This window comes from Hyla sarda, chromosome 12 (assembly GCF_029499605.1).
Source record: "Hyla sarda isolate aHylSar1 chromosome 12, aHylSar1.hap1, whole genome shotgun sequence".
Taxonomy (NCBI): Eukaryota; Metazoa; Chordata; class Amphibia; order Anura; family Hylidae; genus Hyla; species Hyla sarda.
Window position 1 is genome coordinate 41,560,303 of NC_079200.1, and position 27,897 is coordinate 41,588,199.

The 27,897-nt window shown below is 46.0% G+C and overlaps 1 protein-coding gene and 1 long non-coding RNA gene across 6 annotated transcripts in view; one reads left to right on the forward strand and one right to left on the reverse strand.

Annotated features, from left to right (window-relative positions):
- Window positions 1–615: 615 nt before the first annotated feature.
- On the reverse strand, window positions 616–26,925 carry LOC130297118 (uncharacterized). Its single transcript, XR_008849402.1, has 3 exons — window positions 26,795–26,925; window positions 1,574–1,711; window positions 616–1,260 (listed from the first exon to the last, which is right to left on the reverse strand). It is a non-coding gene; the product is annotated as an uncharacterized LOC130297118 (long non-coding RNA).
- ACBD4 (acyl-CoA binding domain containing 4) overlaps window positions 12,880–27,897 on the forward strand; it is a 65,427-nt gene continuing 50,409 nt past the window's right edge. For 3 of the 5 annotated variants that reach the window (XM_056549390.1, XM_056549389.1, XM_056549388.1), the window contains exon 1: window positions 26,811–27,023. The gene's annotated coding sequence lies outside the window, so the exon portion shown is untranslated. Of the gene's footprint in view, window positions 12,898–26,810; window positions 27,024–27,897 lie in introns of those variants that run through there. The other 2 variants (XM_056549393.1, XM_056549391.1) reach the window with 2 other exon arrangements.

The window sequence follows — 27,897 nt, forward strand, 5'->3', positions numbered from 1 at the left end:
TTATCAATTTTATTTTTTTTGCTTTATTTTATATTCTTATTTAATCTAGTACCATTATTTATCCCTACATTTAATATTATACAACTATCCTTCCCGGAAGTCCTTGAGACTAGCCTACCCACATTCTCGATATACTTTATTTTTGTGCTGTAACAGCAGCATATTGAGACAGTATGTGAAAGTAATACAGGATAGGCAATTCTACTTTTAGAGGTGGACGTGTCTGCGATCATTGTGCATGCAGGATGCCTGGTCTATAGTACAGTGGTCCCTCAAGTTACAATATTAATTGGTTCCGGGACAACCATTGTATGTTGAAACCATTGTATGTTGAGACCAGAACTCTATGGAAACCTGGTAATTGGTTCTAAAGCCCCAAAATGTCATCCAAAAATAGGAAAAAGTGAGGATTAAAAAATAAGTAGATAACTAATATAGATAAAGCAAATCCTTACATATAAAAGTAAGAAAGATCTGCTGGGAGCTGTAATCACTGTCTATGTCAGTGTTTTCCAAGCAGGGAGCCTCCAGCTGTTGCAAAACTACAACTCCCAGCATGCCCGGACAGCCAAAGGCTGTCCGGGCATGCTGGGAGTTGTAGTTTTGCAACAGCTGAGGGCACCCTGCTTGGGAAACACTGGTCTATGTAGAGGACAGGAGCTTCTTTGGGGTCCTGTAGAGTACACGCAATGTCCTAAAAAAGTAACATGGGGCCACCATGTAACACTGGTACAGGTAAAGTGAACAGAACATGTAGTACCTCCCTGTACTGTAGGGGGCGCTACCAGACAGCCAGTCAGTGCATGCACTTCAGTAATACAGGTAAAGAGTACAGAACATGTAATACCTCCCTGTACTGTAGGGGGCGCTACCAGACATCAGTCAGTGCATGCACTTCAGTAATACAGGTAAAGAGTACAGAACATGTAATACCTCCCTGTACTGTAAGGGGCGCTACCAGACATCAGTCAGTGCATACACTTCAGTAATACAGGAGTTTTACCTGTAAATTGCCCATTCTGATTGGTCAGTTCTCTTGGCCATTGACACATTTCACAGATCTGGACTGTCTGTACATTGTATGTTGAGTCTGGTTTCAACTTACAATGGTCCAGAAAAGACCATTGTATGGTGAAACTATTGTATGTTGAAGCCATTGTAAGTTGAGGGATCACTGTATACAGTCACCAGTGTTAGCTGCAGCAGGTACCATATCAGCCTCCTTCTCCTCACATCTGGTGACCACTGACAGAAAAGCTCCTGTAAAAGAAGAGCAACAAGAGCAAGGAAATGACTACTGGGTACAAAGAACAGAAACAAGATACAAACACCAGAGAAAGTTCATTTATAAAATCTATCATATTAATAGTGCCATCATCGGGTCCCCTGGAGGGTACCAAAATGGCAGGCTGCAAATAGAGTGGAGCAATGACACTTCAATACAAAATCATACAAACAGTGCAGTAAATGGGGTGTATCTATTGTCAGAGAGAGACAACACACTGTTCCGAGAGCTTTTATCTCTCTGCTTTCTCAGTAACAGCAGTATATTTATTTTTACAAGCACACCTACCATATTATCCATAGGAGCTTCCTTAGCCCGGGGGCTTGGAAAAGACCCAAACAACCTACGTGCTCCAAGCTCTGCATCTGGAAGTCCATGTGTTGTGGTCCAGAGTCCAGAATCGGGTCAGATGTCAGTGGGGAGGATCTAAAGACAGGGATGGGAAGGATTCAGAAGGAGAAGATAAAGCAATAAAGAGGATATAAGGGGTTCTCCGGTGAAAAACTAATTTTTTAAATCAACTGGTGTCAGAAAGTTAAAGGGTAGCTCCCACCATCCTATTTTTTTTTTTCTGTCCCTGCCTATTGCCAATCTATCCCTAACCCCCTCCCTGCTTTTAATTTTTATTTTTACTATATTAAAAATGCCTTTTGTCTGCCTGGCAGTGTGCTCACTATCAGGCAGACTTCCCCAGCAGGCATCACGTCACTGATGCCTGCTGGGGGGGGGGGACTTCTGCCCTTAGTTCATCTACACAGGGTGCCTCCAGCTGTTTCACCACTACAACTCCCAGCTTGCCCTAACATCTATTGGCTGTCAGGGCATGCTGGGAGTTGTGGTATTGAAACAGCTGGAGGCACCCTGTGTAGATAAACTATTAGTTAGTTACAAGCGACGCTATGGCGCCAGCCCGTTACCCCCCCCCCCCCCCCCGCTACGGCACTAGCCCGCTCCCTTCCCCCCCCCCCCCCCCCCGCCCCGCATACCCCGTTCCCTCATTACACTTGCAGTTACTGCAGAGCCCGGCAGCAGGCGTGCAGGGACAGCGGCGGCAACGAGGCGGCGATGTGCGGGAGGAGTGGCCTCCCAGCCAGTGGCCGGGGAGCCAATGTGCTCGCTCCCGCCTGTCTGATTAAACGAGTGCAGCCTAACTGAAAAAGGACTGATTGCCACTCCAAAATCAGTCGTTTTTCAGTGGCCGTTTTTTAAATGTAAATGAAAGCTTTTTGATGAAAAAAAAAATAATAAAAGTATATTAGAGATATGTTGTAGTACATAAGTACTACAACATATCAAAAAATAAAGTTGGTGACAGTGCCCATTTAAACAGATTTTCTAATTACTTCCATATAAAAATCTTAATCCTTCCAGTACTTATCAGCTGCTGTATACAACAGAAGAAGTTATTTTTAGTCTGACCACAGTGCTCTCCACTGACACCTCTGTCCATGTCAGGAACTGTCCAGAGCAGGAGAGGTTTGCTATGGGGATTTGCTCCTACTCTGGACAGTTCCTGAAATGGACAGAGGTGGCAGCAGAGAGCACTGTGGTCAGACTGGAAAGAACTTCACAACATCCTCTGTAGTATACAGCAGCTAATAAGTACTGGAAGGATTAAGATTTTTTAATTTTTTAAACCTGTTTAACTTTCTAGCACCAGTTGATTTGAAAAAAAAAAGCGCTGCAGTGCCCCATTTATTGGACCACTGCTGATCGCACGCGCGATCCTCTTTCCTCCAAAACACAAGGACATCAGGGACTGTGGTTTACCTATCACCTTGCTACATCTACCTCAATTGGCTGGACACTCTTCATGCCGGCCTGCCCATTGCCTGGATCATCTACCTCGCCAGGACTGCTTGCCTGTACGGAGTCCGGATGCCACTCTGTGCCAGCGGCGATACCTGCCCTCACTGTGGGACTGCCACTCTCAGGGATATCGGCCGCATATTGTCAGTAAGTGAACTATATCCCGGCTTACAGGTACTATCGAATATACCAAGTATATTGTCAACTACCCCTCCCTGAACTTATCACACTGCAATTTACCGTGATATCATATCATTGATCTTTCTTATACACGGACATTCACCATTTTTATATACTCATCTATTAGGTGGTTGTTGTATTCATATATTCTTACATTCATATGTTTTTATATACTAACATCTGGTGCAAGGGCTCCGCCCAGATGTGAGATGTGATATTTATTAATACTATTAAACATTGTTCATATTATTCCTAACCTTGATTCAGGTTTTCTATAATTCTACTGTCTACATTTACTACATTATTATTTTTTCTATCTTTTTCCCTTTCTTTTTCTTCTATTTCTCTCCATCTCGCCTCTTCTCTTTACTATCCTGTGAGGACTGGTCATATAATATCTATTATATACATATTTTCCATGATACAAGGTCTTTCTGGGATTTAGACCAATCCAGTTAACCTCAGGATAGCTTACCTGAGTCAGCTACACATACCCCCATAGTATACTAAAATGGATTGAGCCATCCTTAAAGGGGTTGGCCCAATAATAGCATTTGCCATCTATCCACACCCTGGGTAATAACTGTGTGATGGCCGGGGGTCCTTTACCATCAAGAGAAAGATGGTCTCCGAGTATCCTGTGTGAATGGAGCAGTATTGTGCCTACATGACCACTACTCCATTCACAGTTAAAGGGGTACTCCGCCCCTGGCATCTTATCCCCTATCCAAAGGATAGGGGATAAGATGTCAGATCGCCGTGGTCCTGCTCCCGGGGACCCCGGGAATCGCTGCTGCGGCACCCGCCATCATTACTGCACAGAGCGAGTTCGCTCTGTGCGTAATAACGGGCGATACAGGGGCCGGAGCATCGCAACGTCATGGCTCCGCCCCTCATGACATCACGGCCTGTCCCCTTAATGCAAGTCCATGCCAGGGGGCCATGCCCCCTCCCATAGACTTGTATTGACGGGGGCGGGCCATGACGTCACAAGGGGTGGAGCCGTGATGTAACGATGCTCCGGCCCCTGTATTGCCCGTCATTACGTGCAAAGCGATATCGCTCTGCACAGTAATTATAGTGGGGTGCTGCAGCAGCGATTCCCGGGGTCCCCAGCAGCGGGACCCCGGCGATCTGACATCTTATCCCCTATCCTTTGGATAGGGGATAAGATGTCTAGGGGCGGAATACCCCTTTAATCGAACTGACAGCAACAGCGCTGTACTTGGCTATCTCCATCAGTGCCATTGACAGTAAATTAAATGGTGACCACACAAGCGCACTACTGCTCCACTGACAAGGGGCACACGGGGACTGCTGCTGCCTTGATCGGTGATGGTCCCAGAGGTCAGACCACAGTGATCACACAGATATTTAAAGGGGTACTCCGCCCCTATACATCTTATCCCCTATCCAAAGGATAGGGGATAAGATGTCAGATCGCCGTGGTCCCACTGCTGGGGACCCCGGGGATCGCTGCTGCAGCACCCCGCTATCATTACTGCGCAGAGCGAGATCGCTTTGCACGTAATGATGGGCGATACAGGGGCCGGAGCATCGTTACATCACGGCTCCGCCCCTTGTGACATCACGGCCCGCCCCTGTCAATACAAGTCTATGGGAGGGGGCGTGGCCCCCTGATATGGACTTGCATTAAGGGGACAGGCCGTGATGTCATGAGGGGCGGAGCCATGACGTCACGCTGCTCCGGCCCCTGTATCGCCCGTCATTACGCACAGAGCGGGGTCCCCAGCAGCGGGACCATGGCGATCTGACATCTTATCCCCTATCCTTTGGATAGGTGATAAGATGCCAGGGGCGGAGTACCCCTTTAACCTGTGGATAGGTGATAAATGCTGTACGCCAACCCCTTCAACTCATATAAGACATTCATCAGGGGCCCTAACTTTTGGTAATGCCATAAACATGTTGGCACCTTAAGAAGAGAGGTTCAGTGACCCCTGATCACCAATCAAAATGGTCAATTGGGGCCAAGAAAGGGAGAAGAACAAAAGGGCAGATAAAGCACATGCTCTGCTCTCAACCAAAGTCTATGGCAGTGTTTTCCAACCAAGGTGCCTCCAGCTGTTGCAAAACTACAACTCCCAGCATGCCCGGACAGCCAACGGCTGTCCGGGCATGGCTGGAGTTGTAGTTTTGCAACAGCTAGGGCACCCTGGTTGGAAAACACTGGTCTATGGACTACTACTAGACCTAGACTACTTCTCCAAATGTCTTCTCTGCTCCAAACTTCTTCAGCAAGGAGAACAGGGGGATCCAGATCCCCAGCAGTCATAGATTTGTCAGCGATCCTGTGGATCAATTGCGGAAAATCCCATTTATAGTCCACGTGACAGTGTTCCTGTATTGGTGCCCCTGCGTCACAATGATGGCTGTAAGGTGCCACGTGCCAGTATAATGGTTCTAGTTTAGTATCAGTTATCAATTATATAGTTCAAAACCTAGTGCCAAATTCTACTACATCTCTAATGTCATTGGAGCAAAACAGGACCTGCAGCGTCTGACTGCTAACAAAGGGGCCCCTGAGACAGGACCTGCAGCGTCTGACTGCTAACAAAGGGGCCCCTGAGACAGGCCCTACAGCTTATAACTAATAACAAGGGGGCCCCTGAGACAGGCCCTACAGCTTATTACTGCAAACAAGGGGCCCCTGAGATGCAGCTTTAGACTGTTGAGACAGGACCTGCAGCTTTAGACTGTTAAAAAGGGGGCCCATGAGACAGGACCTGCAACTTCTGACCGATAACAAGGGGGCCCCTGAGACAGGACCTACAGCTTATAACTGCAAACAAAGGGGGCCCCTGAGACAGGACCTGTATGTAGCTTGTAACTGCTAACAAGGGGGCCCCTGAGACAGGACCTGTATGTAGCTTGTAACTGCTAACAAGGGGGCCCCTGAGACAGGACCTGCAACTTCTGACCGATAACAAGGGGGCCCCTGAGACAGGACCTACAGCTTATAACTGCAGACAAAGGGGGCCCCTGAGACAGGACCTGTATGTAGCTTGTAACTGCTAACAAGGGGGCCCCTGAGACAGGACCTGCAACTTCTGACCGCTAACAAGGGGGCCCCTGAGACAGGACCTACAGCTTATAACTGCAAACAAAGGGGGCCCCTGAGACAGGACCTGTATGTAGCTTGTAACTGCTAACAAGGGGGCCCCTGAGACAGGACCTGCAACTTCTGACCGCTAACAAGGGGGCCCCTGAGACAGGACCTACAGCTTATAACTGCAAACAAAGGGGGCCCCTGAGACAGGACCTGTATGTAGCTTGTAACTGCTAACAAGGGGGCCCCTGAGACAGGACCTGCAACTTCTGACCGCTAACAAGGGGGCCCCTGATACAGGACCTACAGCTTATTACTGCTAACAAGGGGGCCCCTGAGACAGGACCTGCAGCTTATAAATGCTAACAAGGGGGCCCCTGATACAGGACCTGCAGCTTATTACTGCTAACAAGGGGGCCCCTGAGACAGGACCTACAGCTTATTACTGCTAACAAGGGGGTCCCTGATACAGGACCTGCAGCTTATAATTGCTAACAAGGGGGCCCCTGAAACAGCACCTGCAACTTCTGACCGATAACAAGGGGGCTCCTGAGACAGGACCTGCAGCTTTAGACTGCTGCCAAGGGGGCCCCTGAGACAGGACCTGTAGCTTCTGACCACTTACAAGGGGGCCCCATTGACTTATTGAACACAATTAAAGGCAGTGGTAACATGCATGAAGACAATTGCTTTTACTATTAGAGCATATGGATGTTATTGAGGCAGGTTCCATGCTTGGGACCTCTCTATGAGCCTGTACCCATAAACCATCTCCAAGTGACAGAAGCCGATTGCCAGCGGCTAGAAGAGCTGGACCATAGGGATCAAATGGTCGCTAGTTCTAATCTCTTCTTAAAAATATGACGTGTGTGAACATTTGAGTCACAGCAAAATGCAAGTCACGTGCTAATAAAAATGACAAAAAAATAAGATCTGCCCTCCAAACAGAAAAACAAGACAGATAAGGCCATAGGCAATGTCATTCCAGGCTGCGTGTTCCCCTATTTCGACCACTAGGGGGTCTTTGCTTTTCCTGTTATCCTAATCCTTGTCCCAGCACATGAATGTAAACACCTTGTGTCCTGGGTGAATACATAATCAGGGCCTCGGCTCTCAGGATACCTGTACAATTGTCAGTCAGAAGCCTTTTACCATGAGCATACATTATTATACACACCCCTGGAGCTATTCTAGTAGGTCTATGGGTTTACAGTGCAAGGATAAAAGTATAGGAGACATTTTAGAACAACAGTGCCATCTGGTGTACAACTATCATCACTACACCTGTCAAAACCTAACCCCAGGGTGAGGGCACTTGCCCGTACATGTAAATGGAAATGGTGAGTAATGGAATTACCAACAAAAATACATCACGTTAGAAGGGCGGTAAAAGCCTGGAAAGACAGTGACAGCCAAGACAGTTAGCTCCAACTTGGGCTGTCACACAGCTTTTCCAAAATACTGAATGGAAACTCTGCCTAGTATGCTTAAAGTGGTACTCCGGTGAAAAACTTTTTTTTTTTTTTTTTCAATCAACTGGTGCCAGAAAGTTAAACAGATTTGTAAGTTACTTCTATTAAAAAATCTTAATCCTTCCTGTACTTATTAGCTGCTGAATACTACAGCGGAAATTCTTTTCTTTTTGGAACACAGAGCTCTCTGCTGACATCATGAGCACAGTGCTCTCTGCTGACATCTCTGTCCATTTTAGGAACTGTCCAAAACAGTATATGTTTGCTATGGGGATTTCCTTTTACTCTGGACAGTTCCTAAAATGGACAGAGATGTCAGCGGACAGCTCTGTGTTTCAAACGGAAAAGAATTTCCACTGTAGTATTCAGCAGCTAATAAGTACAGGAAGGATTAGGATTTTTTAATAGAAGTAATTTACAAATCTGTTTAACTTTCTGGCACCAGCTGATTAAAAAAAAATAATTTCACCGGAGTAATAGTTTCCTTTCACAATATCACTATCTAGACAGATTTATCTCTCAGAATTCTGGGAAAGCTGGGTGACAACTACTCTAAGCTTTTATTCCAGCAAAGCTGGTGGTCACCCAACTTCTTCCAAAACAGACATACTATAGACACAACTGAAAAGGTTTTTTAGGACAAGCTTTTAACTCTTAGGTCAGATTCACTCACTGTAAAACAAATGAAGAAAAATACAAATTCTATGTACACATCCTTTTTTACAATACATTGGACATAAATATCAGAAATGTCCCCCCACGTATACAGTGATCCCTCAACTTACAATGGCCTCAACATACAATAGTTTCAGCATATAATGGTCTTTTCTGGACCATTGTAACTTGAAACCAGACTCAACATACAATGCTACGGACAGTCCAGATCTGTGAAACGTGTCAATGGCCGGAAGATCCGACCAATCAGAATGGATATTCACTGGTAAAACCCCTGTATTAGCGCGTGCACTGTAGTACTGAAGCGCATGCACTGAATTCCTGTCTGGTAGCGCCCCCTACAGTACAGGGAGGTATTACATGTTCAGTACTACTCTTAACCTATGTCACAGTTAGCTGCTCCTTTGGACACCAAGTAAAGGCGGCTTCATTTTACTTTTTAGGAAATTGCGTGTACTGTACAGGACCCTGAAGAAGCTCCTGTCCTCTACATAGACCAGTGTTTCCCAATCAGGGCACCTCCAGCTGTTGCAAAACTACAACTCCCAGCATGCCCGGACAGCCAACGGCTGTCCGGGCATGCTGGGAGTTGTAGTTTTGCAACAGCTGGAGGCACCCTGGTTGGGAAACACTGACACAGACAGTTATTTACAGCTCCCAGCAGATCTTTCTTACTTTTATATGTAAGGATTTGCTTTATCTATATTAGTCATCTACTTATTTTTCTTTAATCCTCACTTTTTGTCTATTTTTGGATGACATTTTGGGGCTTCAGAACCAATTACCAGGTTTCCATAGAGTTATTGACTCAACATACAATGGTTTCAACATACAATGGTCGTCCTGGAACCAATTAATATTGCAACTTGAGGGACCACTGTATATGCCAGACATATGGCACTGTATGGCCATATAGTTGAATATGTCAGCTAATGTCCCCAATGCTAAAATCGTATACTGCGTATATATGTTTTCTTGCAGGAGCCCATCTAATAGGAAAACACAGATTGCTGCACTTTCCAATCAAGTATAAAAAAAAAAAAGAATATATGATAATGATAGTATGACTATGCTTGGCATACAGTATGCGCCTGGAGTTTTCCCAATACATATGCAGTGTTTATATAGCCTTAGAGGTGTTTTTTTTAAGCCTACTTTCATTTTTATTTATATTTGACACGTATTTCAGGTGTATTAGGAGCGCTTTTTACTTCTCCCAATTATTTATATGAAAGCTGTGGAGGAAATATGGAATGTTGTTTTAAAGGGGTACTCCAGCCCTAAGACATCTTATCCCCTATCCAAAGGATAGGGCATAAGATGTCTGATCGCGGGGATCCCACCACTGGGGACCCCCGCAATCTAGCATGCAGCACCCACCTGTGAGCACTGCAGGATGCGCTGGAGGCGCCAAGTCTTATGCCTCCCGACCACGGGGACAGAGTATCGTGACGTCACAACTCCGCCCCCGTGTGATATCATGCCCCGCCCCCTCAATGCAAGTCTATGGGAGGGGGCATGATGGAGGTCGAGATATGAGGATGGGATATGAGGACGGGATATAAGGTTGATAGGAGGACGGGATAGCAGGTCGGGATATGAGGATGGGACATGAGGTCGAGATAGGAAGTAGGGATAGGAGGACGGGATATGAGGTCGAGATATGGGGACGGCATAGGAGGTCGAGATATGAGGATGGGAGATGAGGTCGGGATATGAGGATGGGATATGAGGTCGAGATATGGGGACGGCATAGGAGGTCGAGATATGAGGATGGGAGATGAGGTCGGGATATGAGGATGGGATATGGCGGTTGAGATATGAGGACGGGATATGAAGTAAAAAGCTTCCTTCTTTGTTTATTTTGCCTCCCCCAACAAGGATTAGGAAGGAAAAACCGGACTGCAGCATGAAAATAATCAGACTGCAGCATGAAAAAAATCAGACTGCAGCATGAAAACAGAGAGGAGGGGATTACACAGCAGCCTGCAGTGATTGGGTGAAGAGACCCTGCACAGCACAGCAGACTTGGGGAGGAAGTGAATGCATGGTGAGTGAGGGCGGGCTCAGTGCTTGTCTCAGACACTCCCCTTCCTGAGCAGTGGATGCCAGAATGAGTGAGCAGCAGAACAGAGACATTTATGAGCCAAATACAGCTAGATTTGGGAACCAAATAAAGCTAAACACATATTTTACTTACGCTCATTAAACCTAATGCCTATTTCTTTCCACACTGTAACTTTAACCAATATACTAGCTATATATATATATATATATATATATATATATAATGAAAGTTGTGGAGTCCGCTCTCACTGAACATCCAAATGGCTCACCTGTGCCACGGACCGGCTGGTTTTGCCCTCGGCCCAAAGTCCAATTGAGAAAAGAAGAAGGTCAGGCACTTCTGGTGAAGGATTAAAACCAGCTTTCCTTTATTCAAAACCTTGACACAATTCACATACAGAACAACGTCTGGCGCGTTTCGCCCACGTTGGGGCTTAATCGTAGTGTACGATTAAGCCCCAACGTGGGCGAAACGGATCAGACGTTGTTCTGTATGTGAATTGTGTCAAGGTTTTGAATAAAGGAAAGCTGGTTTTAATCCTTCACCTGAAGTACCGGACCTTCTTCTTTTCTTATATATATATATATATATATATATATATATATATATATATATATATATATATGTATGTATATATATATATATATATATATATATATATATATATACCGTATTTATCGGCGTATAACACACACTTTTTAGGCTAAAATTTTTAGCCTAAAGTCTACCTGCGTGTTATACGCCGATAAGCCGCTGCAGTTCAATGATTTAAAGCGGGCACTTTAAATCAATGAACTGCAGCGGCTTTGCAGGTGTAGAGACAGCCAGCGCTGCCGGCTTCTCTGCCCCTGCCTGCCCTGGGGTCTAGAGCCCTGCTGCCGGCCCTTCTCTCCCCCTGGCTATCCGCGCCGCTGCCCGTTCTCTCCCCCTGACTATCGGTGCCGGCGCCCCATTGCCGGTGCCAATAGCCAGGGGGAGAGAAGCGGCGTCGGCAAGTGGGCAGCGGCGCCGATAGCCAGGGGGAGAGAAGCCGCGCCGGCAATGGGGCAGCGGCGCCGATAGCCAGTGGGAGAGAACGGGGCAGCGGTGCCGGCAATGGGTGCCGCTGCCCCTTTTCTCCCCCTGGCTATCTGCGCCGCTGCCCCATTGCCGGCGCCGCTTCTCTCCCCCTAGCTATCGGCGCCGGCAATGGGGCGCCGACACCGATAGTCAGGGGGAGAGAACGGGCAGCGGCGCAGATAGCCAGCGGGAGAGAAGCGGCGGCAGCAGGGCTCTAAACCCCAGGAAAGGCAGGGGGAGAGAAGCGGGCAGCGACAGCCTCTCTCCCCCTGCCTTTCCTGGGGGTGTATCGGGGTATACGCGTGCACACACACGCACCCTCATTTTACCATGGATATTTGGGTAAAAAAAATTTTTTACCCACATATACTTGGTAAAATGAGGGTGCGTGTTATAGGCCGGTGCGTGGTATACCCCGATAAATAGGGTATATATATATATATATATATATATATAGTCATGGCTGTAAATGTTCGCCTCCCTCGGGAAAAGGTGGAGCGTTTGAGGGCGCTGTTGCTTGGCTTTCATGGGGCATGGAAGGTGACTTTAGTGCAGTTTCAGTCCCTGTTGGTTTTGTTGAATTTTGCGCGTCGTATTATGCCTATGGACAGGGGTTTTTTCCCGCAGGCGTTCCTTAGCTACCAGGGGTGCTAAGCGCCCGGACCACCGCATGCGTGTTTCCAGAGCCTTGAAGGCGGATTTGGCGGAGTTTCTTGGATTCGTACAACGGTCGGACCTGCTTTCAGTCCTCCATGGTTATGAACGGCGAGATGGCTTTGTTTACGGATGCAGCTGGTGTGGTCGGTTTTGGAGCTGTTTTTGGTTCCCGGTGGTGCGCAGCTGAGTGGCTGCAGTCTTGGCAGTCCTCAGGCTTGTGTCGCAATCTTGTTTTGTTGGAGTTGTTCCCGATTGTGGTTGCCGTTGAGCTCTGGGGGGGCGATGATTTGGGGGATCAGAGGGTGTGTTTTTGGTCTGACAACATGGGGGTTGTCCAGGCTGTAAATGGTCTGTCTTCCAGCTCTCCCCCGATGCTAGCATTACTGCGGCGTTTGGTGCTGCTTTGCTTAGAATTTTATGGTTCAGGGCTCAACATGTGCCTCGAGTGGAGAATCGTGTTGCTGATGCTTTATCACGCTTTCTTTGGCAGGAGTTCCGGCGGCTGTTGCCTCAGGCGGAGTTGGAGGGACATCCGTGTCCGGACTATCTGTGGGAGCTCATGGCGATTACCTGATGTTGCTGGTCCGTGCTTCTGTGGCACCTGCTACATGGTCTTCTCATGGTAAGGCGTGGAATGAGTGGCTGGAGCTAGTGGGCAGTCGTAATGTGGTGGGTGTGGTGCTAGATCGGTTGGAGGTCACGGTGGATTACCTGCTGTCTTTGCGTGCTAAAGGGTGTTCTGGTGCTGTTGCGCATGGCGGGGGTTGCCTTTTATTTTCAACTCCTTGGTTGGTCAGACGTCACCTATTTTTTTTTGTTATACGTCAGGCCCTTAAGGGTTGGTCCCGGGAGCGGGCTGGGCTTGATGTTCGGAGCCCGGTCTCTTTTCCACTTCTGGGGCGTTTGGTGTAGGCGACACTGAGCGTTTGTGGGTCGACTTTTGAGTCGGTTTTGTTTTCTACGACTTTTGTACTTGCTTTTCTTGGGGCATTGCGTATTGGGGAATTGCTGCCGCCTTCCCGTTTTCGTCATGGCGGACTGGGGGTGGCAGACGTCGGTGGTGGTTTTGTGCGTCTGCGCATTCATGGGTCTAAGACTGATCAGGTGGGGAGGGGCTCGTGGCTGGTTTTGCATGCGGTTTCGGGGGCAGCGTGTCCTTTCTTTTTGGTGTCCTCTTTTGTGGCCTCTCGTCCGGAGGGCCCATTGTTTCTGATGGCTCTCTGCTCATGCAGATCCAGTTTTTGTCCATTTTTAGGAGGTGCTTGTCCTCGATGGGTTTGGATCCTCGTGATTTCGGCACTCACTCTTTTCGGATCGGGGCTGCCACGGATGCTGCGTGGGCGAACTTGCCAGAGGATGCAGTAAAGCGCATGGGCCGCTGGCGCTCTGCTTCTTATGCGAGATATATTCGCCCGGATCTGATGGTTGATTTTTAGCTTTTTTTTTGCAGATGGTGGTCATCCAGTGGTGTGGGTGCTTGGGCAGCATGCGGAAACCCATCCTGGCGGCAGGAATTTGGGCTTCCAAGTTGTGGAGGTGTGTTGGCGAGGTGTCGGGGGGGGGGGCTGCGGTGGCCCCAGGTGCTGGCGGAGGTGGTGGGCATCAGTCGGATGTCCCAGGGTCCGGGGCTGCTTGCTCTGCACGTCGGTGGGAACGATCTTTGGTCCACACAGTTGGAGGAGCTTCTGACGATGATGCAGGCGGATCTGGTGCGATTCCCTGCCTTCTTCTCAGAGCTCCTCCTTCTGTGGTCGGAGATTGTTCCTCGGCTGTTTGGCATTGGGCCCGTGACGTGGAGGACATGGAGAGGGCGTGCCGGACGGTGAATGCACGGATGTCTAGGTTCATGCGGCTCAGTTTGGGGCGTGTTCAGACACTTGGAGCTGGAAGGGGACAACCGTGCTTTGCTTCGGTCTGATGGAGTGCACTTGACAGACATCGGGCTCGATGTCTTTCTGTCGGGTTTGCAGGATGGCATTGAGCATGGCCTGTATCTCTTGGGTGGATGTCGGAACCAAGTGTAGGGTTAACTGGTCTCCTCCGTGGCAGAGAAATGAAGAGGATGCGGGTCATCCTGGGTAGACCTGTGCACCTGCGGGTGTGACAGTACCTCCCAGTACGACAAGAAGCCATCAGTGCCTTGTTTGAGATGTTTATATGTTTATAGTTATTTATTTTGTTATTTATAAATAAAAGCTGTGGCCGACTTTCACCCACACAAAAGTAAAATTGGTTGTATGACTTTTATTTTAGTAATTAAGGGGAGGGGAATGGGGCATTTGCTTAGTAGCAAACGTTTTTGGGTCTCGGCAGTCTGGAGGGATAAGCCGTGCATAACATGCTTATCCCCTGACTGCTGAGCAGTGAAGAGTTAAAATCCCCCTCCTGAGTTAGACTGTCCCCCCCCCCCCCTCGGGGTAATCTGCCCGGCAACGGGTCTTGGTAGCACCCAGACAGTAGGGCCCTATCAGGGGGGTTTATGGTTCCCGGGCTTTTTGTTTCCCCCCCCCCCTCCCCATTTATAGGTGGAGGTCCCCCTCCCCCTTTTTCATTCTTATCCCTAGACCCGGAGTTTTGTCCCTCCCTCCCTCCCTGTTTTTATGTTTGTAAGTCACAGCTGGCGGAGAAATGAAGAGGATGCGGGTCATCCTGGGTAGACCTGTGCACCGGTGGGTGTGAAAGTACCTCCCAGTATGACAAGAAGTCATCAGGGCCTTGTTTGAGATGTTTATATGTTTATAGTTATTTATTTTGTTATTTATAAATAAAAGCTGTGGCCGACTTTCACTCACACAAAATTTAAATTGGTCGTATGACTTTTATTTTAGTAATTAAGGGGAGGGGAATGGGGCATTTGCTTAGTAGCAAACGTTTTTGCGTCTCGGCAGTCGGGAGTAAAAAAAGCAAATTTGACATAATGTCACACCAAACTCCAAAAATGGGCTGGAAAAAATTATTAGCACCCTTAACTTAAAGGGGTATTGCAGGAATTTTTTTTTATTTGACTATGTTACAGGGGCTGTAAAGTTAATATAGTTCATAATATAGTGTCTGTACCTGTGTGTGACGTTTTCTCACAATTCTTCTGTGATTTTCACTCCAATATTTATTTTTAATCAGCATACAAAATGACTGTTGTCTGACATTTTTCCCAGCTTGCAATGCGGCCGAGACCTGACTCACTAGTCAGCTGATGACAGGGAGCCTGTCTGCTTCAATGGGTGGAGCGATCGCTTGGTGGGAGAGAGATCAATCTGCAACTAATGCAACAGCTGTAGGCACCCTGATTGAAAACCACAGGTCTTTTGAATGGATGCAGCTCATTTATGTTTCAATGGGTGGGATGGCTGATGTGTGGGAGGGAGGAAAATGGAATAGTGGGATTTGTAGTAAAAAAAAGAAAAGTCAAACAGGAAATACCAGTTCACAAAAAGCTAGCCACAGTGTTATGGTAATCTCACAAAATAGCGATTTAGCCCCAAGACAAGCGCAGATCCTTCCTAAGCATGTCCATTACTGTCTGCCAGGTATGTATTAAAATTAGCTTATGGTGGATAACCCCTTTAATATTTGGTTGTACACCCTTTGGAAAAAATAACTGAAATCAGTCGATTCCTATAACCATCAATAAGCTTCTTACACCTCTCAGCCGGAATGTTGGACCACTCTTCCTTTGCAAACTGCTCCAGGTCTCTCTTATCGGAAGGTGCCTTTTCCCAACAGCAATTTTAAGATGTCTCCACAGGTGTTCAATGGGATTTAGATCTGGACTCATTGCTGGCCACTTCAGAACTCTCCAGCGCTTTGTTGCCATCCATTTCTGGGTGCTTTCTGATGTGTTTGGGGTCATTGTTCTGCTGGAAGACCCAAGATCTCGGACGCAAACCCAGCTTTCTGACACTGGGCTGTACAGTGCGACCCAATATCCGTTGGTAATCCTCAGATTTCATGATGTCTTGCACACATTCAAGGCACCCAGTGCCAGAGGCAGCAAAACAACCACAAAACATCATTGAACCTCCATCATATTTCACTGTAGGTACTGTGTTCTTTCCCAGAATGATTTTGGCTCACTCATTTTGGCAAAATGTAGTCTTGCTTTTTATGTCTGTTTCAGCAGTGGGGTCCTCCTGGGTCTCCTGCCACAGCGTTTCATATCATTTAAATGTCGAAGGATAGTTTGTGCTGACACTGATGCTCCCTGAGCCTGCAGGACAACTTGAATATCTTTGGAACTTGTTTGGGGCTGCTTATCCACCATCCGGACTATCCTGCGTTGATACCTTTCATCCATCAATTTTTCTCTTCTGTCCACGCCCAGGGAGATTAACTACAGTGCCATGGGTTTCAAACTTCTTGATAATGTTGCGCACTGTGGACAAAGGCAAATCTAGATCTCTGGAGATGGACTTGTAACCTTGAGATTGTTGATATTTTTCCACAATTTTGGTTCTCAAGTCCTCAGACAGTTCTCTTCTCCTCTTTCTGTTGTCCATGCTTAGTGTGGCACACAGACACACAATGCAAAGACTAAGTGAACTTCTCTCCTTTTTATCTGCTTTGAGGAGTGATTTTTATATTGCCCACGCCGGTTACTTGCCCCAGGTGAGTTTAAAGGAGCACCACATGCTTGAAATAATCTTATTTTACCACAATTTTGAAAGGGTGCCAATAATTTTGTCCAGCCCATTTTTGGAGTTTGGTGTGACATTGTGTCCAATTTGCTTTTTTTTTCTCCCTTTTTTGGTTTAATTCCAATACACACAAAGGGAATAAACGTGTGTATAGCAAAACGTGTTACTGCAATCCTTTTCTGTGAGAAATACTTAATTTCCTAAAAAAAACTTCAGGGGTGCCAACATTTACGGCCATGACTGTATGTGCCTGAGCCTGTACGCAGTAGCAGAGCATGTAGTTACATTTTTCACCAATAGGGGGCTGTAGATACACAGTATATGCATTTATTATTCTCCCTGATCTTTTACAAGGCCCACCAAGATTTCTTTTTGTAGAATATTGTCCATCCTGGATATTATAATTCTATAGTCTCACCCAGGATGAACTGCTGACATAATTATTGAGCCAAAGTAAATGTAATAAGGAAAGTCCATTGAAAACCAAAGTTTCCTTCTGTAAGTATTCTCTGGAAAGTCCTTCACATTACTTAATGGACAATATTGTGGCCCTGTTGCTTAGCAGCGGGTAACACTGAGTGCAGCTGATGTATACTGATATTTCCCATTTACAGAGAGGACAAGGTGTCGGCTGCACCTTAAAGTTGGCTTAATCTATTTAAAAAACTTAAAGGGGTATTCCGGGCAAAAACATTTTATCACCTATCCAAAAGATAGAGGATAAGATGTCTTATCGCAGGGGGCCCGCTGCTGAGACCCCCCACGATCTCCCTGCAGCGAATGCGGGTGCTGAATCTCCAGTTTAGGAAACCTCCGGGTTTCCGGGACTGGGGACGTGACGTCACGCCACCCCCCTCCATTCATGTCTATGGGAGGGGGCGTGACGGCCGTCACGCCCCCTCCCATAGACATGAATGGAGGGGGCGTGGCGTGACATCACGTCCCCAGTCCCGGAGACCCGGAGGTTTCCTAAACTGGAGATTCAGCACCCGCATTCCGCGGGGGGTGTCAGCAGCGCCCCCCCGATCAGACATCTTATCCCCTAGGGGGAATACCCCTTTAAGGATACAGCAACTAGAAAGCTTATAATTTAAAAGTGTATAGGGAATAAGACACCCCCCCCCCCCCCCCTGAAATCTACACAATGGGTCGCATGCGCTCATTTCTCTTCGGCAGCTCCATAGACAACGAGTGGAGTGGTGTCGCGCATGTGCAAGTCACTGCTCCGTTTAAAGCAATGGAGACAGGTCCCATTCTGCAGACTGCAGAGAGTCCCAGCGGTTGAGCCCTCACAATCAGACACTTATCCCCTATCCAAAAGTGTATAGGGATGAGACAAACCCAATTCCCCCCACAATCTCCAGTAAAAGCTGCGTGTGTTCAGCTCTCTTTGGTGGCTCCAAAAAAGCAATGGAGTGGCAATGTGCATGCGTAAGTAAGTGCTCCGTTCAAAACAATGAAGATGCATTTTGTAGATTGCAGGGGGTTCCAGCAGTTGGGCCCCCGCAATCTAACACTTATCCCCTATACTTTGCATAGGGGATACATTTAACTCAGAATATCACTTTGAAGGGGTTTTTCAGTTTAGAGTGGAATCTTCTAAACCAGTGTTTCCCAACCAGGGTGCCTCCAGATGTTTCAAAACTACATTTCCAAGCATGCCTGGACAAGCAGAGGTTGCCCGGGCAAGCTGGGAGTTGTAGATTTGCAACAGCTGGAGGCACTCTGGTTGGGAAACACTGCTTTAACCAGTTAGAAAGAGCAACTACAAAATATAAAGAGTGATTACAAAGAGCGTCTCTCACTCTGGAGGACCTGTCCTGCATGACACAGACAACCCTCTGATGTAAATGGACACTGTGTAATGTATCATTTACCCTGTGGTGGCGCTGTAGGGAAAATTAAACATTTGTAAATGACATCTATTAAAAAGTCTTTACCCTTCCAGTACTTATTAGCAGCTATATGCTACAGAGAAAACTCTTTTCTTTTTTAATTTCTTTTTTGTCTGACACCTCTGTCCGTGTCAGGAACTGTCCAGAGCAGCATAGGGTCGCAATGGGGATTTTCTCCTGCTCTGGACAGTTCCTGATACGGGCATCAGGTGTCAGCAGAGAGCACTGTGGACAAGACAAAAAAGAAAAAAAAAGAATTTCCTCTGTAGCATACAGCTGCTAAAATGTACTGGAAGGGTAAATATTTTTAATAGAAGTCATTTACTACTCTGTTTAACTTTCTGGCACCAGTTGATTAAAAATATTTTTTTTCCACAGGAGTACCCCTTTAAATCTTTCGGTCAAAAGCAAAGGTGTAACTTGTAGCTTCTGGGTCCTGATCCAAAAACTGCTATATGGCATGACAGCATCTTCACCGTGGTGACCTATATAACATAAGGCCATGATCACAAGACGGAACTTCAGAGTGGAATCCAGCTGAAAAATTCTGCATGGAAATTGCATTGCAGCAGCGTCCCATTGCTTTCAATAGGATTCTGTTGCACTGTGCACATGGCGGAAATTCCGCTACAGAAACATTGGCTACGAAAATCCAATACCAGCCGAAAGAAATGGTAATTCTTTTGGTTGAATCCGCTCGTAAATGCACTGCCGTCTATGTCGGCACCCGTTATTTGGGGGATTGTTATCAGGATGAACATTCTGCAAATTTTCGGTCAAGTGAACAAGGCCTAATACAGAGCTCCCATTATAAAGGGGCATGTCCACGTCACCCAATTAATAATGGAGCACAAGGTCATTATAAGGGTGAGTTCACATGGGTTACTTTGATGTGGTTTTTAAGGCCAAAACTAGGAGTGGATTAAGAAGTTCTGTGTATTATGGCCCACGTCTTACTCCTTGTAATAGAAGCTTTTTTATTCTCAGCAGAGCCTTATCTCCAGGCCGCAGAGCACTACATGAATATCAGGTATTGTACTTGTGTGAGGAATCTTCATATAAGTCTTTCTTCATACTGCATTGTGGTAAACAACTCATTCCATATCTGCTTTGAAAGACAGATTATAATCTTTCTACACAGACGGCTCAGCACTACACTGCTTGACAGGACCTGACATAGACGGAATAAGACGGCCCAGTCATGCTGCAGCACTCTGTAACCCCATCCTATGGCAGTGCCAGCAGGGCATGGAGCTGTACACCGTTTATCTGTAACATGCCGACTGCAACCAAGGTGCATTGTGGGACTGCGAGGCCATCTTCACATGGCAGAATTTTCTCAATGGGTCTCTGATTCCACAAGGATTTCTGGCAAAATTTACACGTGGAAATTCTGTTTGAAACCTGCCTCAGATTATTGTGCGCCATGGCTTTTTCATGGAAAAGTAGAGGAAATTCCATGAGGAAATTCTGCCGTGTGAGCATAGCCTGAATGACTCCAGGTGCTCTGTGGCTTCTCTTGTTTTAGAAATATTGCAGCATTGACTTCAATGGACTATGCTAAGGAATTCTGCAAAAACTATCGACAGGTTCAATCTAGAATGCAATATTTCTGCATCGGAAAATTTGCTGTGTGAATGGAACAGTAGAACTCCATTGAAGAATTTCCATTCTGCATGGAAATTCTGCCGTGTGAACATAGCCTTAGACTATGTTCACATGGCAGAATTCTGCATGGACATTCCCCTGCTGCAGAGTCCCATTGATTATGACTGTGGATTGGGGCACAGCAGCTGACACAGAAGCATAGTCATTGTTATGGGGGCTCTGTGGCTGTCACTTATAAACATTAGGGGTGTAAGAAAAAAACCGATTCACTCCATTATCGCGATTTTTCATTTGGCAATACTGTATCGATTTTTGAATCAATCTTTTTAGGGATGTGGAATTCGTATCTCCCGATGTCCGGGACATGCAGTTCCGGGCGCCGGGCAGGTGAATTTTTCCGGCTCGTGCAAGCAGGGCCGGACCTGACAAGTGCGTTGGTGCTAAGCAGTCTATATGGAGCGGGCTCCCGACTCGTGACCGCTCCATACTCTGCAGCCCCCGGCTGATTTCAGTAGCCGGGGGCCCCCGCTAATAGCCAGCATGCAGCAATTGCCATGGCCGGCTATTAACCCTTTGGATCGCCGCTGTCAAAGTTGACAGCGGCGTCTAAAGGACATGTGAATGCTCCCTGGTGGGCTAGTGGGGTGGATCCACTATAGAGGTAGCCGGAGGGCTTACCTCTGTTCCCTGGTGTCCGTGGCTCTGTCATTGATAGATCCTGGCTGGACCAGTTCAATAGAACTCTATTCATCTGTATGAGGAATCTAATGATTCCTCTTAAAAGTCTAATAAAGTGTATAAAAAAAAATGTTTTAATAAAAGTTTAAAAGACACACATTAACCCCTTCCATATTAAAAGTTCAAATCACCCCCTATTCCTATATAAAAACATGTAAACATAATAAAAATAAACATATTTGGTATCGCTGAGCGCGTAAAAATCGCCAAATATATCGTCTTTAAGACAGAATCGGGATATGTCGCGAAATATCGTATCGTCATACGTGTATCGTGATACGTATCGTATCGCCAGATTCTTGCAGATTCACACCCCTAATAAACATACTGAGGTTGTAGGTATCGTGGATGTCATAGCTATGAGGCCACAAAGTCTTGGAACTACTGAGGACATTGACATAGCTATGGAGGCTTTCCAGACAGCACTAGGAACCTTTCGGCTGTCTGTCTTGTGAAGACTAGTGTACATCTAACTTGGTACCCACAGTTCTAGGTACTCAATGCTACACGAGGGAAAGTCACATACACCTGTCCTCCTGGCGCCATCACACGTCTTTACCACTCTTGAAACCTCTTCATCTAGTCAGGTTCTATCTATAATGTAACTTGTTCTTAAAAAGCAGACTATGAGGTGTAGAGGCTTGTGACATCCTTGAGACATGACAAGAATGCAGCGTTAATTCTCCGGGGACATGACATCACCTCAGGTATTCACAGAATGCCAACAATCCTTCCTCACACGCCAGTGACATCACTCATCCGTACACGGGAGCCACGGCTGCACCATAGTGGTTCTTTGGGTTCACATCATGATTTTGCCATACTGTTTTACGTCAGTTTTTGTTGTTGCATAAAAACTGTCAAAACTGTATGCAAACTTGTGCTATACATTTATACTGCATACAGTTTTAAACCGTATGGGTTTTGATGTCCGCTTGCATCAGTTTTTGCAAAAAAAGTATACTTTTTTGGATTAACACTTTCTTGCAATAAAGTTCAGATTGTTTTATTGATATTCCAAAGAAAGTATTGGTTAGCCATGTGCAAGAAAAATACAACGTATCTGAAAAACCATATGCCACTGTAGACCCATCCGTTTTTCATTAACTTCAATGTTGAAAAAACGTACACGGTTCGTATACGGTTTTTAACCCCCTGCCGCAAATGGACGTTCATTAACGTCCATCTGCGGCTCCTGAGGTAGGACGCTCACCTGCTGAGCGCGCATCATACCCGGTGGTTCCCGGTTGCTATAGGCAACCAGGACCCACGGCTAATGCTGGACATCGCTGATCGGGGTGATGTCCGGCATTAACCCTTTAGTTTGATCGCCGTGTCTAAAACGAAAGTAAACATTGCCGGTTAGCTCAGTGGTGCTGTTCAAGACCGCCACGGTGAAATTGCGGCGTCCCAAACAGCTTGCAGGACGCGAGGATGCTCCCTACCTGCCTCCTCGCTGTCCAATCGCCGAATGACTGCTTCGTGCCTGAGATCCAGGCAGGCGCAGTCGAGCGCCGATAACACTGATCAATGCCATGCATATGTGGTATCTCCGCATGCGTAAATGTACGAACTATAAAAATACATTGTTAATTGAACCGCACAGTTAATGGTGTACACTAGAGATGAGCAAACTTCCAGTAATTCGATTCGTCACAAACTTATCGGCTCGGCGTTTGCTGACTTTATCCTGCATAAATTAGTTCCACTTTCAGGTGCTCCGGTGGGCTGGAGACTCTCTCCTAGGACTGTATCCACCTTTTTCAGCCCACCGGAGCACCTGAAAGCTGAACTCATTTATGCAGGATAAAATCAGCAACCGCCGAGCTGAGAGGTTTGTGACGAATCAAATTACTGGAAGTTCGCTCATCTCTAGTGTACACTTAAAAAAAAAAATCAAAAGTTCAAAATATCGTATTTTTGGTCGCTTTCTGTACCATTAAAAAAAGTGATCAAAAAGTCCAATCAAAACAAAAATGGTACCGATAAAAATTTCAGATCACAGCGCAAAAAATGAGCCCTCATATCGCCCCTTATACGGAAATATAAAGTTATAGGGGTCAGAAGAGAACATTTTTCAACGTATTAATTTTGGTGCATGTAGTTATAATTTTTTTTAGTAGTAAAAATAAATCAAACCTATATAAATTGGGTATCCTTGCGACCGTATGGACCTACAGAATAAATATAAGGTGCAATTTGTACCGAAAACTGCACTGCATCGAAACTGAAGCCGCCAAAAATTACAAAATGGCTTTTTTTTTTCACTTTTGCCCTACAAATAATTTTTTGCTGCTTTCGCCGTAGATTTTGTAGTGAAATTATTAATGGTATTACAAAGTCAGATTGTTGGCGTAAAGAACAAGCCCTCATATGGATTTTTAGGTGGAAAATTAAAAGTGTTATGATTTTTAGAAGATGAGGAGGAAAAAACAAAAGTGCAAAAATGAAAAATCGCCAAAAAGGGACGGGATTAAACAGGACACAAAACCATAGTAGACTGCAGTTGTGTACAGTAACAAAAAATACACAACTCTATACGGTTGTATATGGTTTTCCTATTCAAAATCGTGATGTGAATGCACCAGCCCACAAGTCCACATGCTGGGAATGTTACCCCGCAGATTTCATTGTAAGCGCACAGCTATAAGTATATGAGAGTCTTCAGCTGGGTTCACACTGCTTTACTGCACTGCCTCCAAGATATACGATGGATCCTGTCAAAACAGGAATGGCGAAGGTATGCTGTGACATTGCAATGGGACCCATTCATCCGTGCTGAAAATCTGGGAATTTCTTAAAGGACATCTGCAGCCTAAATACACTTATCCCCTATCCACATGATCGTGGGGGTCCAAATGCTGGGATCCCCGTGATCTCCTGCACCGGGCCACGGCTCTGCCGTGCAGGAGGCGTGCCGGCCACAGAATGACGCCGCGGCCAACACGCCTCCTCCATGTAGTTCTATGGGAGAGGCGGGGATGCAGAGTTTGTGGATCCCCCCTCCCCCATAAAGCTGTATGGGGAGGGGCAGGAAACTTTTATATATGTACAACACAAATAGAGAAACACAGCCGCACATCCACCATTTTGTATTTTGATCTACTTGCTTCTCAGCATAATTTTCAAAAAACTAACAGGTTGTTATTATACATTTTGATAAAAAAAAAATACAAGCCCACTCGCCACGTCAAGGCCACCTAGTGAGATTGGGTCCCTAACTTAACACTGGCGTAGCGCCTCTGAGACACCAGGGGGAAGGACCCAGTGGCCAGGCAGCCCCACTGCTGCCCGACCAAGCCCCTGGCTTTGGGCCGCACCACCCCACAGACAAAGCATCACAGAAACAATGGCCGCCACAGGGCACCACACCAATGTGAACACCTACCATGTCAGAGGGCTGAGAGAATGTAAGGAGGAACCCCGTATGCAGTCTCCTGCTAATTAAAAACGCCTGGGCCAAATGGGTGGCCTTGACGTGGCGAGTGGGTTTGTACTTTTTGATCAAAATGTATACAGTGATCCCTCAACCTACAATGGCCTGAACATACAATAGTTTCAACATACAATGGTCTCAACGGTGAAACCAGACTCAACATACAATGCTATGGAATCTGCAAAACGTGTCAATGGCTGGAAGAACTGACCAATCAGAATAAACATTCACTGGTAAAACCCCTGTATTCCTAAAGTGCATGTACTGACTGGCTGTCTGGTAGCGCCCCCCTACAGTACACGGAGGTATTACATGTTCTGTACTACTTTTAACCTATGCCACGATTAGCTGCTCCTTTGGACACCAGGTGAGGGCGGCTCCATTTTACTTTTTTGGGCCATTGGGGGAGATTTATCAAATCCTGTTACCCATAGCAACCAATCAGATCACTTCTTTCATTTTTAACAAGGCCTCTGCAAAATGTAAGAAGCGATCTGATTGGTTGCTATGGGCAACTGGGAAACTTTTCCTTTACACAGGTTTTGATAACTCTCCCCCATTGTATGTACTGTACAGGACCCTGAAGAAGCTCCTGTCCTCTACATAGACCAGTGTTTCCCAACGAGGATGCCTCCAGCTGTTGCAAAACTACAACTTCCAGCATGCCCGGACAGCCTTCGGCTGTCCGGGCATGCTGGGAGTTGTAGTTTTGCAACAGCTTGAGCTCCCTGCAGTTCTTTCTTACTTTTATATGTAAGGATTTGCTTTATCTATATTAGTTATCACTTTTTCCTATTTTTGGATGACATTTTGGGGCTTCAGAACCAATTACCAGGTTTCCATAGAGTTCCGGTCTCATCATACGATGGTTTCAACATACAATGGTCGTCCTGGAACCAATTAATATTGTAACTTGAGGGACCACTGTACTAACAACCTGTTAGTGTTTGAATTTATGCTGAGAAGCAAGTAGATCAAAATACAAATTGTGGATGAGTGGCTGTGTTTCTGTTTCTCTATTTTTGTTTTAAAACTTTTATATAAATTTTCTAAGTTTCTGCACCTAGGAAAGCTGGGTGACAAGATAACAACCATTGTAGCTGTCATTACGGATCCCATAGAGGTTGTCAGTGTATCCTGTATTGCAAGCCTACCTAGTCAAGCAGCAATAGCTGGTATATCGCTACTCAATATAGCACTACTAGGTAGCTTTGCCTTTAAGGATCCCAGGAAAGCTGGGTGACAAGATAACAACCATTGTAGCTGTCATTACGGATCCCATGGAGGTTGTCAGTGTGTCCTGTATTGCAAGCCTACCTAGTCAAGCAGCAATAGCTGGTATATCGCTATTCAATATAGCACTACTAGGCAGCTTTGCCTTTAAGGATACCAGGAAAGCTGGGTGACAACCATTATGGCTGCCATTATGGCTCCCATGGGGGTTGTCATTGTGTCCTGTATTGTAAACCTGCCTAGTAAAGTAGCAACAGGGGGTATATCACTACTAGACGGCTGTGCCATTCATGACACCAGGAAAGCTAGGTGACAACCATTATAGCTCCCATTGTAGTTGTCATTTTGTTCTGTATTGTAAATCTGCCTTGTGGAGTAGTAATAGAGGGTATATCGCTACAGTGTATAGCACTACTAGGTAGCTTTGCCATTCAGGATACCAGAAAAGCTAGGTGACAATCTTTATAGCTGCCATTACGAATTCCATGGGTGTTGTCAGTGTGTACTGTTTTGTAAACCTGGGGTATATTACCACTAGGTATAGCACTGCCAAGCAGCTTTGCCATTCAGGGTATCAAGAAAGTTGTGTGACAACCATTATAACTGCCATTATTACAGCTCCCATGGGGGTTGTCGGTGTGTCCTGCATTGTAAACCTGCCTAGTGGAGTAGCAATATGAGTGATATCACTACTGAGTATAGCACTATTAGGCACAATTGCCATTCAGGATACCAGGAAAGCTGAGTGAGCACTGGGAATGGAAATGGCAGCAAGTTGCCACTAAGCTTTACCAGGTGCAGAAGCTTGTGCAACTCACATACATGATATTAATGCATCAATAAAGCTTGGTAATAAAACTTATGGAGAAGTTTATCACACAATGCACCCACTATATCACCCAACAAAATGGCCGATACTAGCAGTTCCATCATGTCAGTACATGACAGCAGCTCATGCTCACTATCCTTGTTTACCCTGGTAGTCATGATGGAGAGTCAGCCTCACGTCACCTCAGTCCTCCCACTATACGGGTTTCCCCGCCTCATGCCTCCGGCCTTCATCCACCTCGTAATCCCCGGCCTGGCGTGATTGCTGTATCCGGATTTGTGGGCGGCACAGGCGGCCTGAGAGTCGTCCCCGGTGCCGGGAGGAGGAGGCTGAGAGCTCCAAGGGCCTTGGGCCTCAGAGCCCGACGTGGTATAGGTAATGGCAATATATGGCATTGTGACTATAATACATGACATATATTAGATGTAGATTATATAAAACAGTGGTCCCCAAACGGTGGACCTCCAGCTGTTGCAAAACTACAACTCCCAGCATCCCCGGACAGCCAACGGCTGTCCGGGGATGCTGGGAGTTGTAGTTTTGCAACAGCTGGAGGTCCACCGTTTGGAGGCTTCTGAAATAAAGTAATAAAGCCACCATTATACAGTATATGACTTATATAAAGATGGGGAAATGTATTTATAATGTTACGCAAAATATTTGTTCACGCTGTGATACTGACTTACAACGGTTGTTTTGTGACGCGTATCTGACCACCCAGCTTAAAGGGGTACTCCACTGGAAAACGTATTTATTTTTTTAAATCAACTGGTGCCAGAAAGTTAAACAGATTTGTAAATTACTTCTATTTGAAATAAAAAAAATCTTAATCCTTTCAGTTCTTTTCTTTTTGAATTTCCTTTCTGCCGGACCACAGTGCTCTCTGCTGACACCTCTGTCCATTTTAGGAACTGTTTAGAGCAGGATAGGTTTTCTATGGGCAATTGCTCCTACTCTGGACAGTTCCTAAAATGAACAGAGGTGTCAGCAGAGAGCATTGTGGTCAGGCAGAAAGGAAATTCAATAAGAAAAGAACTTCCTCTGGATTTTTTAATTGAAGTAATTAACAAATCTGTTTAACTGTCTGTCACCAGTTGATTAAAAAAAAAAAAAAATGTTTTCCAGCGGAGTATCCCTTTAACGTACACATCCTGAATTTTGTTTTCAAAAATACAACACCCTGCGGAAATCTGCAGGGTGTGTCCGTAACAAGAGTAACAAAAATATATGCGGATATATGCCAATTGGG